At 45.0% G+C, this 15389-nt stretch overlaps 1 long non-coding RNA gene across 1 annotated transcript in view; it reads left to right on the forward strand.

Moving 5' to 3' along the window:
* The window catches only part of LOC118237392, an 88370-nt gene extending 85916 nt beyond the window's left edge, over window positions 1-2454 (forward strand). The window contains exon 3 of the long non-coding RNA XR_004767156.1: window positions 1015-2454. This is a non-coding gene — a long non-coding RNA (uncharacterized LOC118237392). The remainder of the gene's footprint in view (window positions 1-1014) is intronic.
* Window positions 2455-15389: the final 12935 nt, after the last annotated feature.

Genomic DNA, 15389 nt, shown 5'->3' on the forward strand with positions numbered 1-15389 from the left:
TGCCTTCCCCCCCCCCCCCCCCCGCCACCCCCGCTCCCCATTCCATCCCTGGTGAGGCCCGAACGTACACGCGAAACAGCAACAGATGAGTCTAGTTGACAGCGTGTGGTCTCAGCACCTAAGAGCCGAACAACAATGGGACGATGATTCAGTCGGCTGCTAATTGTAGACCGAGGTGCCGGGCTTCACCAAGCGTCTTCATTTTCTTAGAGGCTCCGCAACTGTGCCGATGCCAGTTCTGTTTCTTGCAAAAAATTAGGACCTCATAGAATAAATAATTCATTTTTTTTTAATTATGGCCGCATTTAAATAATTTCTGTTCTTTATTTTTACACTGCCTAGACAAAAAATCATCATTAAAAAAAATTATTTTTTCAGTTTTTTCCAGTTTCTCATCCCCTCTTTTGTTGTATGTTGTATTTTACATTTGTAAAATATGCGTGAGAACAACACAGATAACCACCATATGATTTCATAATCATGCCGTACAGCAGCAGACACACTAACTGCCGTGGGGAGACAGTAAGCAGAGCAGGCTCCCTTATCACGCCGGGCGACCATGAGGACAGGGGCCCCCTAGTGGCGGCAGAGGGAACAGCAGGCGAGCTTGCTTCGGGGGAGAGAAACAGCTCTCTCGGTGAGTGACAGCGAGCATTAACCCCGGGGGGCTGGGAGCGGGGCGAAAGCCGGGGCATTCCACTTTAAAAAGCAGAACGGCTGCGTCCCCGTCACGGCAGAGAAGTCCTGCCCCGCGTATCAGCCCCCACAGCCGGCCATTTTATTCTCACGCGGCGCTCGCCCAGACAAATCAAAAGTGATAGGAGGCCAGGGGAATGCGGAGAATGGATAACCATAGTGCCGCTGAGAGGTGTCCCTGGACAAAAGCAGGGAGAGAGGGAGGAGGTGGGGCGGGGGGGCAACAGCACTAGAGACCGAGTGAAGTATTGTGTGAGTGGAATTAATGCAAATCCTCTCCTTTTTTTCTTTTTTTTTTTTTTTTTTTTTTTTTTACAGCGACAGTGCGCTGCCCTTTTCCATATGCATGCTGGGACTTCAGGCAAAGTGGAAAAGCGGGACCCGTGAATGAAGGGGAAGAAGGGAAGAAGGGAAGAGGGGAAGAGAACGACTGCCGAAGGGGCGGAGCCTAACGCATCGGCTAACGTCCCGCCAGACTTCGAAGACCCGTAAATAAAAAGCCCTCTTTCGTTCGGCAGAAGGGGGGTCGGTTCACACAGCCAGATGTGCGTTCCGAAATCCCGCGGAGGGGGCAGCCCTCTCCCAGCACGCACATCACTCTTCATCACATCGCTCACAGCGTTTGCTTCCAGCGTTAGCAAATCATCACCTGTTGCATTTTACCGGCTTCCCAGGTGAGGCTAATGAAAGGGGGACTTATTGCTTCTGAGCGAACGTTTGGGCAGAGCTCCCTCCCCAGTCCGGCCCCACGCCCATCTAAAACTGTGCTAGTTATTGTATTAGTTAACACACACGCATACAGTATATAAAATATGAAGTCCCCCACACGTTTTTAACCCCAGCAGTCCAATAATGTGGCAATATGTAACGATAATGAGAAATTATATATGCAGTACCAAATTCCCATATGCAGAGGCCACAGCCCCTGGCATTGAAAAACCATGGGAGTGAAATTAACATGCACTTGTCCATTATTTTCTATTTGGGGGAGACGTTTCAGATTTTAAAAAAGGAAGTAATAAGATGTTATTTTTACACAATAATGGCAAGGCTTACAGTCTTACAGAGTCTCTCTTGTTTTGGATGTGTCAGGTTAGGTTGATTTGTACAGGAATGATCCCTCTGATAAAACAGATTCGATCCCATCTGTCTGAATTTGGAGCCAGTGATACAGTATATGCTGCATGTAGGTGGATTTGGCAAGGAGAAAGGCACTTACTGTACCAAACTGCATTTAGATATTCTGAACGCACTCTGTACATACACAAGTGTTTATGCATTTCAAAAAAATCAGCCAATTTCAGCAAGTATTTTAGTTTTAGTCTTAAAATCTTATTTCTATTACTTTCTATTTTTTGCTCAATAAGACAAACAAAATTGGCAATGAAGTGAAACAGTTGGACTCATTTCAAGATTTGCCAGTGGGGTAAGAAAATTTCATTTATCAAGCAGACAGTAACTTAAAAACTAGCTAATATTTTCTACTTGAGAGGAAAAAACAATACTTGTAAGTGTTCTTACAAGACAAATACATTTGTTAAGACCGGCTTTGTTAAGACGGTGTGGTTTGCTGTATGAGACTGGACGTGTGCCCATGGAAACAAACATGCATGGTTTGGAGAGAAATAGAATGTGTGCAGTTTTGTTTATAAGGTTTCATATCGCCCCAATTCTTTTTTCCTTTTGTTTGTAGTGCTAATGCAGCAGCATCTGGAATACTAATGACACGGCAAACTTAAACTGATATTGGCAAGGGAGATAACTCTGTGTGTGTGTGCGTGAGTCTGCGTGTGTGGGTGCGTGTGTGTGCACGTGTGTGCGTGTGTGTGTGAGTGCGTGTGCGCACGTGTGTGTGTGTGTCCATGAGTGTTTGTGCATGTGAATGTGTGTGTGTGCATGTGTGTGTGAGTGCGTGTGCGCACGTGTGTGTGCGTGTCCGTGAGTGTTTGTGCATGTGAATGTGTGTGTGTGTGCATGTGTGTGAGTGCGTGTGTGCACGTGTGGGTGCGCGTGCGCATGTGTTTGCATGGATGAATAGGGAGTTCATTTCATTGCTACACAACAACGCAATAAATTTTGCACCGTGGTTTTAGGTTTCACAAAAAATATAATTATGTGCCACTGAGTGATTACTCGGGGCAGGACATGGACGATTTATTTTTATTGAATTTTTTTTTTTGCTTAGTTATGCTTTAATCTTAATGCTCGGCTTTATGAATTTAGGTATCCGGTGTATTAAGGATACGTGAGCGATTGGCCCAAATTCTAATTTAAGTCGTCCACTGAAACCTGCTCCTAACAAAGAACAGCCCGAACGCGCTGTGACTAATATCGCTCGGGGAGACGCGTGCGTGCGTGTGCGCGCGCGTCGTGTCCTGCTATTAAAACGCACAAAACCCTTTAATCACTGTCGCTGAGGGGAGAGGGGAGGACATTTGTGGGGGGTGGGGGGGTGGGGGGGTGAGGAAAATGTGGCTTTGGGGGAAAGGGATGCCCCCCAGCAAGGTGAATCAGACTTTGTCCCTGATGGTACAGGGGATGAGATTGATGCTTCTGCTCGGCCAAAAGGGGAGGGAAATCATACCCTCAGCTCGCCATGTGTACCGCCATCCGCCACGTTAGCACAACGGTTGTCCTTCCGAGTGCCCAAGAGACGACGATCTGGCCGTGGACAAGGTCTCCAAAGGTCTCCAATGGTGGTCCCCTGGGGGGGGGGGGGTCCTTGAAGGTTCTTGTAAGGGGCCCTGTCCAAACATGATATGCAATAAATATATATACATTTTTTAAAATATAGCCATTTTTTACTTGTGATGGGGTACCCTGGATGCCTCAGAGTATTGGTGGGGGTACCTTGATCATAAAAGTTTGAAAACCTCTGGTCTAGGTGTATTCATTATTTTATATTTCACTATTGTAGTCCTGTTGTATGTAACTTGTATGTAACTGTATGTACTGTGAGGGTCAGGAATTTGATACCCTTCTACGGGACTGTGCTCAGTGGAAAGGATTGCTATCATTTTCTCAATATTAGGCATCAGAGTTGTACTCCCAAAGGAATTGTTTGCTAAAACACAACATCCACTTTAAGCAACAACCACTCTCCCTGCACTCACAACTATGTTGTACAAAACACAGGAATGGAACCACCTCTTCACAGATTTCAACATATCAATCCTATACTAGCATGATACATGTCTTAGGGCGGAGGTCTTATGCCAGGTAGTCGATGTTTAGAATCCTAGGCAATGTACTGCTGTTTTAAAATTGCAGGCAGTTTATCGATCCCCGTGTTTTACTCCTAATTTCATCCAGAGTAGGTCATTCACACTGAGAGCTTGCGGGCTCGAATTGCTTCATTGACCTTTAACCTTTAACAACCTGCGTCCTTCGCACTCGCACACAGGACTAAAGAGCCAGTGTAAACAAATGCGACACACGCTCGGAGAGAGCAGACTACACTGAGCCAAGGGTCACGCAACGTTCCTTCCTTCTGCCACCGAAACATGTGACATGCCATTTAATGGTAAACAGACTCAAAAACAGGAAATGAAATACCGAGCCTTTCGGAACGACGAAGCCGTTTTTTTCGAGCGCATAGGTACAAGCTCGCAAGGGTTGCGTGTCAGACCCCCCCTCTTCGCTGTCAACAGCAGCAGACGATTCGCCTTGCTGCCATCCCCACCTGTACACAAATGGCTAGAGACATGCAAGCGCAGGGACAAAGATCCAAGCCTAATTTGATCGGAAATGAAGCAATGGGAAATGGGAGCAAATGCGATGAAAAAAAAACAAACAGAAATAATTCAGCATCCAGCTCAGACCTTTCTGAGAGAAGCCGTGTGCGTACTGGCATTAATAGCAGGGCTGCACTCACGGGTATGCGCATCGAAGCTCTTGCTATACAAAAATAGCAATGTGTGTGTGAGAGAGAGAGAGAGAGAGAGACGGAGAGAGACACATTCATCCAGCCCCTGTAAAGCCTGTTTGGATAAATAATTCACCAGCCTCACTCTGAAAACTACAAAAAAAAAAAAAAAAAAAAAATTTGAGCATGAATTATTAAAGGTACATGCAGATTTAATTAGCAGGGAAATGAATTAATAATCATATTATGGTAAGCGCATGGTTATCTTCTTCAGCTTTTCGGGGTTCTGCATTAGGAGGGATGCCTGTACTGTACGTTAAGTGTGGGCTCTCTCAAAGGGGAGCGGGAGGAGGAGGTGAATTCAAGCTTATAATTCCCATTCCGAATGCCTCCCTTTGTACAGCCCTGAATGGGCATAACATCTTTTGACTTTTAATGGGATCGCTGTGAAAGAACATAATTATTGCTTTGAAGGTCATTTGAATCTCCCTCCCACCCCCCAATGTTACCGTGCCACCCACCCCCCCCCCCCCCCCCGCCTTCCCCAATTTGGTCGCTTGGCAGCAATCTGACATTAAGAACAATGTTACAGCCAGTAAGCACTGCCAATTAATTTCTTCTGTACAATAACCAACCATTTTTACAATGAACCTCTTATCAAAGGTTAGTGTTCCCAGTGGACATTTAAAACACAGAGCTTATGAAAAGGCTCAGATATATATATATATTGTCATTCTTTTTTTCCTCCCTCAATCAACTCTTTTTATGTTCACGGCTCAGGGTTGAGTGATTTCTCAAACAAAAATATTGCTGGTGTGTTCCAAAGTAGCAAAAGTGCAAACGTACTCAAAAAATACAGGACAAACTGCAAAAGCACAGCAAGTGACCTAGCCAACGTGTTTGTTTGTTGTCTTCCTCTATTGTTATGCGTCAATACGGAGATGCTGACCATCTGTCTGCAGTGTATCGTTCCTCTATGCGATAATCAGGCCTCTATGGTCAGGTCACATGACATCCCCTCTCTATTTCTTGTGCGCCCCGCCAATCATTTCTCGCTTCACGCTTTTCCTCCTAATTTGGAACGTCCAATCGTATTCATGTTCCGTGTTCATTGCTGTCAACCACCACAGCCGCCCCCCCCCCCCCCCCCCGCCCCCCACGCCCCAACCCCCCCCTCCCAACCCGCAAATTAAATTCGGGAGGAGGCAAAAACAAGCACGCACTGTTCTCTGAAATGTGTGATGTCAGGCTGCTGCTGCTGCTGCTGCTGCTTTACACACCGCAGTCCACAAGCTGAGCTTGCACGAATACGGCAAGAGGAAAACAACTTGACCAGGGGTGCACTCCAGCCTTATCCGAAAAGGGCCGGGGCAGGTGCGCTAAGACACCTGATTATGCTTGTGAAGGTCCCAATTGAAGACCAACAAGTGGTACAAAACAAAAACCTCCACCCGAATCGACCCTTTCTGCTCACCACTGCTCTAGACCAATCAATGTATGTCTAGGGACCAAGGGGGACTGTCCTACCCCAAAACTTTGCACAATGTGTTACCAACCCCAGATACCAATACCCCTGCACACCTCAGTACCAGGCCTGGGTCAAATAATTACATTAAATACTGTAGACGTCGGTAAAATTGGAATATTGCTCCTGCAGATCCCTGATAACTGCCAACATGCTGACATACCAAAAGCACACAATTCGGGAACATAATCTTCTTCTGAATATTGATAAAAATAGTCTGTTTCTTCTACACCTGGCAGGTAATCGGAGGGAATTCCACCACTATTTAAAGGGTCAAGGTCTTTCATCTGAAATATTTGACCCGGGCCTCTCCCATACCTTGTAGCTCAGTGCTTGTTGCCACGAGGGCAAGTACAGGGCAGTTCTGCCCTAGAGTTAGGTCAGCGCCAGACCTCTCTACCTGTGTGGATACAGCCTCCCTGTCAGTTCCACTTCACTCAAATTTGTGGATTAGCCTCCAGCTATGTGTTCACATTGCAGCCTACCGACAACCTCTGTATTTCCAGAGAGGTCCACACACATCCTCGAGGTGCGCTTCTTTCTTTTTAAAAATGTATTTTTTTTTAGCTTTTGTCCTGATGAGAAATGTGAACACAATTGTTTGAACGTTGTGTTTTTTATTTAACGCTGACGCGACCAATTTTCCGCGTTCCCACAGAACAGTGCTTGCTGTAGCAACAGGGCTTGCTTGAAGCGACATTTATTCCTGCACCTACGAGGAAACATTGCAGGAAAATCACTTGCTTTGGGGTGGGGGGCGGGGGCTGGGGCTGGGGGGGTGGGGCATCCTGCTCTGGAGCATCTCATTGCCCTTTATCAGTGCATCATGGAGCATTAATATCTGCCTTTCACATAACAGGTCAACAGTTAGCCTCAGATGCAAACAAGCCTGCATTGCAAATCTCATACATTAAAAGCAGGTTGTTGAATCGCTTAAATAAAACTGTCCCGTGGAATAAAAACGGATTAGTATGCAACAAATGAGATCTCATGGATACATGCATATTATTCTTGGATACAGTTGCATCATAGGGGATAGTCAATTTCTATTTTTAATTAAGTTCCTGGAATTCATCTATTTATTCATTAATGTTGATAAAGGTTCTTTTTTTTTTTTTTTTTTTTTTTAATTAAAACAGGTCATTGACATTTTTCCTTGTTTGACCAAGCATCACATGAGCATCTTGGGGAAATTTAAAATCTGTACAGCATCGTGGGCGCAATACTTCCACAAAATAGGGGAAGTCAGAGATGACACACCAAGCCAGTTTTGAAATCAGGGAATTGTACCAGTGCAAACTGATCCAGAGTGCAACCCAGAGAGTTATTGGTTCAAAAAAACTGAGTTTGATCAAACTATCAAACTCATTAGACAAGAAGACGATCCGTCCCCCTGCCAGTGGATTTCCTCCAGGTGAGCCGATCCTCCAATCGAGCCCCATCGTTAGGCGCTCCGGGCAAAGGAGAGTGAGTTTTTCTTCAGAGGCTTGGTGATTGACCAATCCTGTCGTTACCTCGGCGGGGGGGGGGGGGGGTCATCCCCATGCCTCGCTGGTTCGACCGCCACCGCCCCCCCCCCCCCCCCCCCCCCCCCTTTCGACCGCAGAGGAAGGACGTGGTAATTACCTTTATATCTCCCTTAAAGCCCATGGCAACCCGCCCCCCCCACCCCCACCCCCACCCCCCCACCCACGTTCTCTGCATTATCTGGCGTGACAATTACATCCACAAATGATCAGCATCGATCTTCCTGCCCGCTTGTGCACTCAATCAATCGATACCCTAGCCTGAGAACAAATAACGAAGGGGGGGGTGGGGGCGGAGGGGGGGGGGGGGTGTTTGGCAAATAGGACTGCATTACGAGTCAAGACTCCCCCCCCCACTGATAACTAAACACAAGGTACAGCTTTAATTAAGTCATTATACCCGCGCAATATTAATACTTAAGACGCCGGTCCTTGCTGAAGTGTTGATAAATGAGAACTGCCTGGATATTCTTACTATTCATGAGGTCATTAATTAATGTCATTTAAAGTAGGTTATTACACCCTTCAGGCATCCGCACGACTGTTTATATGGGAGACGTATTGAAGTCATATGATTTGCTTCTTCTGTTACCGGGGATTATCGCTATAATCCATTTATCACGCACGTGAAAATTGTTTTCCATTTGGATTGCTACACCACGGTATTCACCCTGTCACACTTGAATATGAATGCGCCTTTCTGTACTTTAACAAAAAAAAAAGGCTATTTAAGTATTTAAATATTCAAATAACGTAGGTACAACTTGTATGAATTCATAAACGAGCGAGTGATGTTTACTCTTCGAGGCTCGGTCTGTCTGTGCTGCCCTTGGAGGATGGCTGTTAATATTAAATGACAAAATGAATTGCAAAAAAAAAACAAAACAAAAAAAAACAAAAAAACAACCCAATTGTGAAACGCCAATCATCCGCCTTCACTTTCGGTGTGAAGAAAATGGCTTTGTACCAAATAACCGGACCCATTTTGGAGTTGCTTTATGTTGGGATTTTCTGGCTTCAACTCCGTTTTCAAAATGCATAAAAACCCGAAATCTCTGAACGAAGTGCGAAATGGGGAAATGCATAACTGAGTCAAGAATCTATTTGTCTCGCTCTCTCTCATTAATTCCTCTTTATAATAAGAGTTCTTACAGACTGGAAGAACAAACTCCCCCAGCAGCTGAACCGAGCACCGTGCAGTGAGGGCAGAGGAGGTGAATTTACCACCCCAATGAGCAAAAGCCGGGATCTACGTGTCAAGAGCGGTAGAAATTTAGGCTGAGAGACATATTGGGCATAAGAGGGATGGGTTAAGCCGAATATAGCTGAGGTTTTGCCCGGATATAGCCTGTCTACATCCTAGCTGGCTAGAAAACTTTCACCTTCCAGCCAAATATGTAAATATTATATATTTCCACCCAGGCATGGGCATCTTTTTTGAGCCCACCCAACGCTTGGAGATAAGTCCTTTTGGGAGGACCCTTTGTTTTTTTTTTTTGAGACGTTTGTTGTCTCGGTCTTCCACCTGTGTGTAAGGTGTGACCATACCGATTCCCACCTGCGGTCAGTGGGGTCAGGCTCGCGGCACATCCAAAACAGCGGGAAGCATCCCGGGACGCTTTCCAAAATTTTTGCTGCCTTTCCTATAAACAAAAACAAGCTCCGCTCCGCTGAGTTCGCTTTCCACGGGAAAGGGCAATAGCTTTCGCTACACTGAGTGCAGCGTTTATTGTTGTTTACTTGGCTTCTTTCATTTCAAACGAAAACGTTGCCATTTCCACCCCCCACCCCCCACTTACACACCACTTTGCCCCCCCACCCCCCTTGCAATTTCTTGTGTAAGTGTCAGGGCAGAGGAAGGTGCCGTCTAGTCTGTAAGTCGTTGCCCGATTTCAACATGTTTATTTTAACTACTCCCATTGGGAAATAACATCCTGATGTTAAAAAAAAAATATATATATACACAGTCCCCTTTGTCTGATGCACATCAGCTGATGCACAGCATGCGCTGAAATACAACCTACGCCACGCCTACATAGGACGAAGAGAACTTGTGAATTTTTCGTCTTCTATCCCGTTTTATCACGGGGCGCCAGGAGACACCGAAGCAGGTCCGATCGGGCAGGTTCCGGGGTCGTTGGCCCCGGGCCCGTCTGAGCAGACGAGGGGGCGCGTGGACCCCGGGGCCGAAGCAGCGGGCGCTCGTCAGGTCCGTCGCCCGTCGCCTCCTCGGTCTCTCGGGTCAGATCAGATCGCGACGGCAGGGAGGACGGGGGCGACGGCGGCATTTTACCGGACCCGAATACGAAAACCGCGCGTCGGTCGAACGCAGCGTGACCGTGACGTGCTCCTTCTCCTCTGGAAACCAGTCGAGGGAAAAAGCGGGAAAAGGTGCCGTCCTATTTTAAGACATGTCCTCCATTCCCCCCTTTTTCTCTTTGCCTGTCAAATTCAGTTAGTTTTTTTTCAACAGAACAGCTAAAGATTCATGAGCACACATATATATATATATTATATACACACACACAAACACACACACACACACACACACACACATATACACAAATTATTTGGAGAAATTCAATGGGTGTACAATTCATTAATATTCAGCAACTTTAACAGACAATGCTGCGTGACTGGCTCTAGACAAAACGTTTCCCCGGACGTCAACGCAATCGGACAAAGAGATCAACTAAAAAGGCCCTTCAACATTTTTTCCCCCCCCAGTTTATCAGACTGAAAGGTGTTTATTGTTGCTTTCTCGCACGAGATATGTCAAGGTGATTTTTCTGTTGCCCTCGTGTCTACGTTTGATGACTGCCTCGGACTCATTCAGTCTGAGGTGCTGGAGAAGACAGCAGAGATCCGACTGGAGGGAAAAAAAGGAGTTAAAAACTCAGTAAAAAAGAGGATTACTGTATATTATTCACGCCTTTTGAAAGCCACAGAAAAAAGACACAAAGTATGCCTTGCATCAAAATGTGAGAAATTATTTTGCTCACCAGTGCAGTGCAACTCAAACACTGTGAAAAGGAAGTCACACGAAAAGGTTTAGCTGAAGTGTGTATTTAATATCGATCTGAAATCTATTTAACGTCACAGCAAACTAATCTATCCTAAAAAAAGGTTAGTCTTCTCCTATAATGTATCACACTGATGTACCGAAATGCAAGCATGACTCAAATCAAAAAAGAGGCACTTTGTTGAAGAACAGACTGTCAGTTGATACAACCTTTTTTTGGTGTGATTCTGTTATCTGTTATAACAGAACCATAATGCTGGACAGACCCAGACTCATTGAGCTCAGAACCCAAGAATGTTGTTAGGAACACAGAAAGACAAAATGCTGCAAAATTTGCCTGCAGAACAACATTCTTAAAATGTGCAGCCAGAAAGATTCTGCGTGCATATTGCAATTTTGCCTGCTCACCAACGACAGAGATAATTCATGCACCACTAAAACAAGAACACATGCATGCACTTTACACTTTCATGGATTGCGTGTTCTTCAGATACAGTATAATCCAGGAACAGCTGATACACGTATATCACATGACTGCCAGATGCACTTGTAATGGAAGGCCACGCATACAGGCAACAGAGTTCCATTGCCAAGGACATAACTCAGAGGCATGGTAATGTAATGGGGCCTGGATTAGGATATTTATGTGGGGAAACACTGTGTCCCAGAGAGTAATATGTACCTCAGAGGGAGAGAGAGACAGGGGGAGTGATTCATTAGTACAGTCCTCTAATTTAAAAAAAAAAAGGAGCCAAGCTAGAATTCGGCAACCAGCAGAGTTCCATCAGTCTTGGCATTGCATCGCCTTTTCTTTGCCAGCATATAATCCATAAATAATCCATGAAGAATTCCACAACCAGAATTTTTCACCAGTGATGGCATTCCGTTGCCTCTTGTTCGGCAGCCTTCCCAACAACACCAGTGCTACCCTCCATGACACCCAAAGGACGCTCCGCTCCCATTGGTCCTCCAAAGGACGTGAAGAGCCTTAAGATCGACCAAGAGAGGAGCCGGTGGCTGAGGGACCCTGCCAGCAAGAGCTTGTATCGCGATACGACTAGATAGACACTTCAGCGTTTTTAAATTGCCATTTAGATAGTGCCATTGCTTTATTATACTAGCATGGAGGGAAATCTGTGTTGCATTAAGGAAAAAAAAACACAAAAAAAAATTCACACACTTAATACAGAAGGAAGCATTCACAGAATCCCTGGGGTGTTGTGGTTTGCTTTTTAATAAACTCCACAAGCATGCCACCAGCGCTAGCCCCACTGCACCGTCTGCGTATTCAGCCGAACCGCGTCGGCAGCTACGGCTACACACGGCGCGGACAGACGGGAGCAGAAGTCTGTGGCATTTACCTCAGACTTAAAAAAGCTGCTCGCCCTTTTGGGAAAAAAATAATAAGAGGAGGAGGATAAGGACAAGGCCCGAAAGGCCACTCGAGGGTAGATGTGAATCTTAAGGAGGGCTGGACGCACCCACACATGGTTCAGGGTCACGCGTCAACGGAGGGGCATGGATCCAGAGGCCCGAAGCTGATTGGACGACGTTATGATTCGCTGTGATTTGGGGGCTGCGCCTGTCAAGGCCTCGCTCGTTCCCTTCGCCCCGTTATCTTCGCGGCCTCGCTGGTCCTCCGCAGAACTTTGACTGATTAGTCACGCACCTCCAACCGACAAAAAAAAACAAACAAAAAAAAAAGTGCTCCGGCATTGCCCATTGACTTTTCGTTTGGTCTCGCGCATTTCCCCGTGTACACTCAAATTCTCGGCGCGCTGCCGAGAACAGATTTGCCTCTGAACCGGACCGTGCGTTAAACCCACGCGGCAAATCAACGGTAAACATTTGCACAAGATGGATCTTTTTATGCCACGGCCAGCACACCCGGTCGCTCAGTCATGGCTGTTGACTTTACCTACAGTTTTATGATTAAGCGGACAAATATCATAAAGTAAATGGACAGGAAGGGCACACTACACCAGCATGTATGACATGCTGTGATAAAGAAAATTCCTTCTCAAATGTGCTAGATGCATTGTTCAGGGTTTTACAGACCATTTTATTCCATTTAACACAATTTCGGAAATATTTAATACGCTAAAAATCTAATTGCGCAATATGGCCATTTTTAAGTTTCATTAATGAAATGTAAGCTCTTTTTTTTTTTTTTTTTTTTGAATCAACACAAAATGGCCTTGCGTAAAACAAGTGAAAACTGTGCCCTGTGCAGGAAATCATGACTCAGACCCACACTTCCATTGTTGCCTACGGGCAGAGCAGAAGTGCATTCCTCGTATCCACACAAGTTCTTCCTTTGTGTCCGACTGAAAAGAGCAACAGAGGACGAAAAGAAAAAAAAAAAACACCAGTAAACAAGTTAAATGTCATCTTCTGTAAAGCCTTCCCTCCATTTTATTTTCCGTCCTCTAAGCTGGCTTTCTTTCCATCTTTTTTTCCCCCCTGATCACTTGACATACTGTAGGCCACTGCTGTTCAGAAGATCACTTGACTTGGCATGACTTTAGCCCGAGGACAGAAAATAATAATATCGAGATAAATAAATAAAATATACCATGTTATTTACCCTGTCAGTAGGCTGTTCATTCCCAAGGCTGGGAGAGGCAGGGACACCCATATTATTGTCGATGTTTATTTTATTATCGAGTATACTGTTGCCATTTAGTTTACGCACCTTTCACATTGAAATCTTTGAATAAATTTAACAAATTCTGAGTCAATACAAAATGTGAAAATTAGCTAAATTTTTAATAAAACAAAATCAAGTCAATTCAGATACATTACAGACTATGAAGAATAAACATATGTTTTGCAGATAGCATTTCTGCATAGCCTGTGACTAAGTGGATTGGCAAGCAGTGTGTGTGTGTGTGTGAACAAACACACCATATATATAACAGGTGCATAACATTCACATTTAACAGACACTTGTAGCGTGAAGTTACACAGCTGGAAATTTTACCGAAGCAGCTTGTGTTAAGTACCTTGCACAGCCGGGAGGCAAACCCACAATATTTGAGTTCCAGGCCCAGTTTGCTAGCCGTTAAGCTACACCGCTGCCTCAAAAATGAGAAGTTGAAAGAAGAGGAACAAAAAGTACTGCACATATGTCAAAGGGTTACCATCAGCAAGTGTGTCATAATTTGGGTAAAACGGTCATGGGTCATCCACGGAAGAAACACAGAAAAAAGGGGGAAAAAAGAACAGAAATAAGAAAAGAGAAACACAACCAAAAACAAAAAGGATTGCAGCAACAAGCAGTTTGAGAGTCTAACTCATACGGCAAGAGAACCACACACCAGCCGCATGTTCAGACAACTAAAACAATGCATTGTGCAGAAAGCACAAGAGTAGGAGTGCTGTAGGATGCGAGAACTCAAGCTCTGCTTAAAAGGGTTTTTGTTTTGAAGCGCCCTTTGACCTTTGAAAATGGCAGCGGTTGCTGAATGTTGACGTTGATCCACACAACAGCGCAGCCATTTTGATCTCACCAAATGTTCCGTGCAAAAAAATTTTTTCCCCATCAAAAGCAGTTTGCCCACACCATTCCAGCAAGAACAAACATCTGGCACCGGACACCGTCTAGGCCAGTGGTCTCCGCAACCCTGGTCCTGGAGAGCTACACGGTCTGCTGATTTTCGTAGTGACTCCGTACTTCATGAATCAACTAGGGCAGTTGATTACACAGTTAACTCAACTCACCTGGTGTCTTGGCTCTCAATTGGGTGCTGATTTTAAAGGTGAAAACAAAAACCAGCGGACCCTGTAGCTCTCCAGGACCAGGGTTGGAGACCACTGGTCTAGGCATTAGCAGCCCACAGAGGACGACTTGACAGAAATAGAGCTCCAGAGCTCACAATCAAAAATCTAAAGTGCCAGAATCTCCAGACTGCCCACAGGTCCAAATTAAGTTCTGTATAATTCATCAGAGGAGACAATTCATGCAAATAAAAGCCATTTACTCTGAGGGAATCAGCGACACCGGGTGATTTTCAAACCAGGCTCTGATTATCTTGCAGGATACGCATCGGGGCAAAATGTCATTTTCACGTAGAATTTTAAAAAGGTACGAGCCGTCCGTTTCCAGCCTAAATATAATTAACCTTTGCTTGTTGCATTTCCCCTCAGTGAATCCCACTCAAATAACTGTATTAGAGTGATATGCAAATTAGCCGTTTGATTTGCACGTAGAAAGCAAGCTACAGGGTCATGGTTACCCAAGAATTACATCAAAACTAATCAGGACAGTGTGCCAACAGAATTAATCAGCTAAGGCTGAAGGACCTGGACTCCCCCTGGTTGCATCAGAAAGTTTTTGTTGAACTGAAATTGGATTTTGGCTGACATTTACTACACAAATACAAATATCAGCCCCGGAAATAATGTGAATCAGGAGTGGCATACATATGGAGATAAAAAAGCATAAAGACCTTTATAAACTTGTTCGAACGGTCATGTTTGTTATGAGTTATTCCAGCCGACTCTGATCCGAAAGTGCCAGCCAGTTCCACATCCCATTTTAATCCAAACTTACGGGTATTTTCGATATTCAAACAATTTCCACAATTCTGTGTTGAAATGAAATCGCTTTAAAATGATTAGTGTAGCACAATGGGTAAGGAACTGGACTTGTAACCGAAAGGTCAGTGTTTCGATTCCTGGTTAGGACACTGCTGTTGTACCCTTGAGCAAGATACTTAACCTGAATTGCTTCAGTATATATCCAGCTGTATA

This window comes from Anguilla anguilla, chromosome 10 (genome assembly GCF_013347855.1).
Source record: "Anguilla anguilla isolate fAngAng1 chromosome 10, fAngAng1.pri, whole genome shotgun sequence".
NCBI classification, from domain to species: Eukaryota; Metazoa; Chordata; class Actinopteri; order Anguilliformes; family Anguillidae; genus Anguilla; species Anguilla anguilla.